Consider the following 6,369-nt stretch of genomic DNA (forward strand, 5'->3'; position numbering starts at 1 on the left):
GACTTTGATTTAGTTTTGCTTCAGGTATTTCTGTGTTTTAAAAAGAGCTGAACAGGAAAGATTTTGAGCGTGGGTGAAAGCTGAATGACCTGTTTCACTGACAGTCTGGCCATCCTAAATTTTTTAGCGGGTTGGTAGAAATTAGTGGTTGTTAGTATTTCTCAAGATTTAAAGGGATTGTTAGTATTTCTCAAGATTTAAAGGGACAAGAACAATAACTCTATATTCAATAACGTTACTCAGGACATTACATTAGGGTAACTTTAAATAGCAAGAGAAACAGTCTCATTCTGCTTTCTCATTTAACACTACAGAACAGAATCAGCCAAGATGAAAGTGCCAACATTGAATTGTAAATACAAATCCTGGAATGTAATTTTTTTTTTCAAAAAACTCTGTGAATAAACTGTTCCCTGTTATTCAGTTTTTTATTGTTGTTGTTGCTGTTTTACAAAAGACTAATATTTGCTTCAAGGAATTCAGTGTTACAATGTAGTCTGTTCAATAGACATAAGGGATATGCTGACATAGCTGGAAACTCTGGTCTTCTAGCTGTAGAAGCATCTGACTTTATAATGTGCTACAAAGAAACATAGTGGATATGTTAGTCTTTCTACTGCTGGGTAAGTATTGTAAAAACTGAGTTCTAATGCATAGAGGCCTAAAGTTTAAGTCTTCCTTTAATATATGTTACAAAAGGACAAGGAAACCATCATCTTATGTACAAACGCAGCTATGATACAGAAAACTGGCTGCGTGGACTTAGAATTTCACTCAATCATTTTATATTTGTTTGAAAATTGACTTGCAAGTTACTTGATAGATGAGAAGATGCTATTCAAATAATTGCTCAGCAATGAGAGATAAAGGTATTAAAATTAGAAAGAAGAAAGAGTAGGCAATAAAGTATACATTATGGATTTTTTTTTTTTCCCTGAGTGCTTGCACTTTCCTCCTATTGTCCCTGTTTTCCCCTGTGGCTTTAGCAAATGTCTCTAGGAGTCTTCTATAACTGGAGTGAAAAGCTGAAGAGCTGCTTATTAGTTAGTACAAAAAAAAAAAGAGCAGCCATTTAATCAATGAGCCAAAAGTTATGGTGGAAAAATGAGCTATTTATAGGTCAAATATTAGTGAGATATTTTTTTTCCTTTAATATTTCCAAATTTTGTAAGACCAAAATAAATAAATAAAAATCCATTGGCTTATTGCACCCTGCCATCACTTGCATTTGTGGGTTTCATAATTAGCTTACAAGAAGTATTAGACATAAACACAGGAGTTATCATGATTTATTGTGAACTGAGACTATTCCCTGCTCTTAGGGAGCTGCTGCTGCTACTCCAGAGTATTCCAAAGTGCAAGCTTTGGGAAGGGTGCAAGAGTTCTTCTTGTCTTCTGGACAAGAAGAATCAGAAAATAAAAGCCAAACTGAAAAGACAACCAAGATGGAGTCATTTTAGGTGGTCTACGCTTTACAGGCTTTTAAACCATATGTACAAGTATAAAAGACATGTTGATGTCAAAAGAAAGGAAATTCTAGTAGGCACATCAGTGCAGCTATGTTTCTAATAAGCTAACATTTAAAATTGTTTTATTCTGTAACACATAGAATAGCAGTACAGAATTTTAGGCAAAGAAAATCCTTACATAGAACTAGAAATATTAAGAATGAAGCTAGGGAAAAAAAAAAAAAAAAAAAAAAACTGCTTTTAAGAAGAGATCCCTGTGGTGGAGAGTTGAAAAAAAAATAAATAAAATAAAAGTACAAATGGATTATAACAAAATAGTGATTGGTTGCTCTATGTTGTCAGAGACCTACTAAAGCAGAGTAGTCCTTGACAGTATGTGAGTATCTAGAAAGAAATCAGTATCTGTAAAGAAAAGCAACTGAGTTTGAATTCAAGGTGTTGATAGGAAAGCCATGGAAATTGAGGGTAATGAGCAGCTTTTATTTTTCTGAGACAGTATTAGTTAGGGCTCTTTAATGGAGGTAATAAGAACTTAGGGCATCTATTTTTTTAAAAAATAGACTTTCTGCAGTAAAACATGTCTTGTGGAGATTCTAAAGGAGAAAAAAAAAAGGATAAAGGGTCTGATGGCTTATGAAGTAATGGCTTATAAAGTAATGGGTTTTTCATTAGCAAAGAGTTAATGTGACATGCAGACTTGGTCATGGGGTGCAGGACAATGCATTTCCTTCTGCTAGTGGAGGAAGTCTGTAATGTGAACTGGAAACTGTCCTATCTAAGCATGCTAATTTCTATAAAATCAGATAATCTTTCAAGAGAAAATTTTGTCTAATTTTCATCCTTGTCTAGATATATCTAGAACTACAAATGCAAAATATCATGGAAAAGGTATAATTAATAGTGTTACTGGATAATAAAAATGAGAATGAATGCAAATTTTACAGCTGCATGAACCAACTCCTTTTCAGATCAAAGTATTTATCTAAACAGGTGACCCATTTTGTGTAGAATTCACTCATTACTATTGCTTCAAATACCTTCTTCTGCCATTTTCCTAAAAACCTCAACGTTCTGTTTAAATCCTGAGTGAGCTTCCAGGCAGTATGATATGTTTGTACTCTGTTCTTTAAAGTTGTCATTCTTTTATGTATCTTAGGTCTAACACAAAAGAGAAAGAGATCTTATTTACAGCAGGGTACATATACATATGATTTCTCAATGTTGTATGTCAATGTTAAGACAAGATATATATTGTTCTCAGCTGCTCAGTTGTGACTATGATGTTTCAGTTTTCAGTTTTCTGCAAACCATTTAGGTAAATTTCTAAAAATTTCTTTGAACAAACTACCGATATTGATTTTATCTGTATCTGGACAAATCCAAATTCATCAATCAGAAATCTGGGTCACTTTTGGTTTTAATTATTCAAGCATAATATTTCTATCTGGCTAGAGTTGTGACAGAGCTTTGATTTAAACATGTACATTAGTTATGTTCTGAGAAGCACATATATATGTTTTGTATCTGCATTTTAGTCCTATTATTTTTTGTTTGATGAAAATTAGTGATCTCACAATCATATTGTGCTTCAGAACTGAACTTGTCACTTTTAAAATGCATGATGGATAGAGATGTACCTGTGGAACTCTAATTAATGCAGAACAAGCAAAAATGAAAACAATGTATTTTATTGTCAGTCGGATGTAGATTCCCATGTGGAAAGTAATTGAATTCTTATTACAAGTTCCCTAAAGAAAACCCCCAGATGACATTTTTCAGTTCTTTTCAATCTTTGTGTTTCTGGGTTTGTTTGATTTAGGGAATGGTGAAGGAGAAAATTTGGAGAAAGTTGAGAAAAGGACTTCCTAACTGAAGAAAACTCAGTGGGACTCCATGAGTGAAATATAATATTCCCTTCTGTAAATATAACCTGAAGATACACAAACTGGATAAGGAGTACTAAGTTCCTGGTGACATCATCATTAAAGCATCTCTAGAGAGAGAGAAACCTTTTGGATTTGACCTTGATGTAAAATATATGAAGTAAATTTATTTTCCGTTTGTTATCTGTATCATTATGTAGGTTTTTAAGTGTGCTGTTCTGAATATGCTCTATTTGCCTTTATGTTATGACATGAGATTCAAGTGACTTCAAATTAATTGGTTAATGCTGGTGCATTAATGTACAATATTCTTATGGGGCACCATGGTTTTGAAATGCAGAAGCCTGATGTGTTTTTCCAAGATATCTGAAAAATAACAAGTTGCTTTTAATATGGGAGTTTCTGAAAGAAGAGGGAGGCTCCTTTGCATGAAAAGGAGCTCCTTTACTCCTTTCCTGAAACAAACAAACAAAAAAAAATGAGAAAAAAAAAAAAGTGTTAATTAATATCTCTGTTAGATAGGCATTTGCCAGACACAAAGTAGACAAATTTGTGATCTAGTCATTTTTGAGGAGCACTGCTAAATATAAAGGATGGGAGCGGAGCTGGAAGCTGCAGTAGGAGAGTTTCTTGTCTAGTAGTGTTTTAAATATGCCACCCCTGCTTTGTCCTTCAGCAGCTTCAGGGTTGGTGATTTAGAGTTGTTTGCCATGAGGTTATCCAAAGAAAATAGGGACAGGATAAAGGGTCATCCTGATGTTTCAAGGTGCTAGGTGGATATCACTGTACACACAAGCAAGGCTAGTCTCCTGCCCATGCCCACCCTTCCCCACGCAGAGCTAGCCTTCATGTGGGGGGAGGTCCTCAGATGTTCCCATTCAGACAGGGCATTCCTCTGGTTTTCACTGCAGCATGAACCCAGGGCATGCTCATATGGGGAGCTCATATTTAGGCCCATAACTGTAAACTTTCTCTCTTGCTGTGCCTGCCCATCTTAGAACCAGATGGAAGATTCACTATCTTGGTGCTAATAAAACAGAGGCTGCTCTTCCAATCAGTAGAGTTGGTAAACAGGGAAAAGCACACATTGTTGAACTGAAGACCAGATTTCTGAAGTTCGTGGGCTTAATTTCTACCATGCAGTAGGTACATGAGCTGGATGTAGGTCTACTCAAAGCATTCATAAACATTAATATGTTAACACAGTGAGAACAGTTGTGTTATAACTAACATCATATCAAATTCCTTCTTTCTCTTTCTGCATGTGCTAAAGGACCTAGGTTATTGTTTGCTTTATCCACACAGCTGTACAAAATACCATGTTTCAGATAAAACAGAAATGATAAAACAGACCTATATTTTACCTGTCTCCCAAATCCCAATGCCTGCATTGAAGCTGCAGCAAAGCTCAGTTCTGAAAGCAATACACAAATGTGCATCTAAGGAAAAATATTTAGACTTAACTGACCACTGATTTAAATGCCTCTGTGTCTTCCATGGGACTGATTCTTATTGAAGAGAAGCTCCACTGGAGATGGCAGCACAGATTACATGATCATAAAATTGGTGTAAGTAGAATCAGAAGCAGATCCATTAGCTCTAATTAGGGAGCGTAGTGTGATCTTATTTCATTGCACTGTACACAGGCTGTTATTCCATGTGACAGACATTTGTTTTTTGGCACTTAATTTGCACATAGAATTAATGGCAATGCATCCAAGAACTGATGTTGCTAATATACAGCATTAGCATAGCTTCCTCTATTCCCAATTTCTCCTTGGAAAACTATTCTAAAATAGAAAAAAAAAAATCTCGGACTGGGAGGGATAATTGTATTTACTATCTTCTATAGCAAAACATTTTAGCCCAAAATATGGAGATTTTTATTTACTTTTCATGGAAGTGAAAAACATTTTCAATGGACTGAGCATTTCTATCAGGGTATAACATTTGCTTCTCCTGGAAGCATAAAAATTCTGGAGACAGATTTTTGCCTGTCTTTAAACCTTTCACCAGCTGACTAACCTCCAAGGTTTAATAGCTGGTAGACATCTGTAGGCAAAAGTAAAAGAAATGAGTTCACTGAGGAACTGTATCATGCTTCCAACATGTGGCAACGTGAGTGCCTCTTCACCATCTGTTATTTGTTTGAGGATTTTATTATGTAAATGACGGTACACACTGCACTCTAAACAAAGGAAAATGGTTCCCCTTACAGTATGTTGCGACTGCCAGGCTTCTGTGTCAGCTCTGAAACAAATAATGAAAACAACAGAGAAGTGTCAGACAGAATATTTAGGGGTCTTCTACTTGTCCTCCCAAACGGGAACAAATGTTAAGAAGAATTTGTTTCTTACATTTATTGCAACTCATAAAGACAGACAGTTAATGAAATGGTAATAGACAGGTGAAACTAATATGTTCACAAAAACAAAGAAAAAAGCCCTAAAAGCAGATCCTGTGGATTCTCTGCTTCCTTAGATGAACAATGTTTGATGTGGAGAAGTATTAGTGAGACTGTTTAAAAATCAAGGCAAGGCTTAAAATAGATTGCACAGACAATCCTGCAAAACTATGGAGAGTCCTAAAACTGTCTGGTCTCATAAAGAGCCAAAAATATGACACTGGGTCGTTATATCATCTGCAACAGACAAAATCTATTGTTGTGGGATAGAACTGGAAGTATGTATCCTGCCCTACATCCTGGTTTAAAATTTTCCATTAAATTACCAATTTAAATTGAAATGTAATTATCTTAACTGGCATATTTTTGGCAGCTGTGATGAAAAAAAAAAATCCCTACACTACACTGGATCAAGTAAAAACCCATAGGAGTTCTAACACTGGCCCTTAATCAAAGTCTGCAAAGACACAAAGGCTTTGAGCAAATCTATGCCAAGCCATGTTGGACAGTATGGCACTGCCTAGAGCATCCTTCTGGTGGCATTTAAAGCACCTGGTGCCCTAGGAAAAGAAATTTTAACCAAGGCTGTAAGTTCTCTATTTACTTTATACTC

General features: G+C 35.4%; 1 long non-coding RNA gene across 1 annotated transcript in view; it reads left to right on the plus strand.

Moving 5' to 3' along the window:
* Window positions 1–4,704, plus strand: part of LOC308180428 — a 63,033-nt gene extending 58,329 nt beyond the window's left edge. Inside the window, exon 8 of the long non-coding RNA XR_013940946.1 lies at window positions 3,289–4,704. This is a non-coding gene — a long non-coding RNA (uncharacterized lncRNA). The remainder of the gene's footprint in view (window positions 1–3,288) is intronic.
* The last annotated feature ends 1,665 nt before the right edge of the window (window positions 4,705–6,369 follow it).

This window comes from Anser brachyrhynchus (assembly GCF_964034855.1).
Source record: "Anser brachyrhynchus genome assembly, chromosome: 1".
NCBI lineage: Eukaryota > Metazoa > Chordata > Aves > Anseriformes > Anatidae > Anser > Anser brachyrhynchus.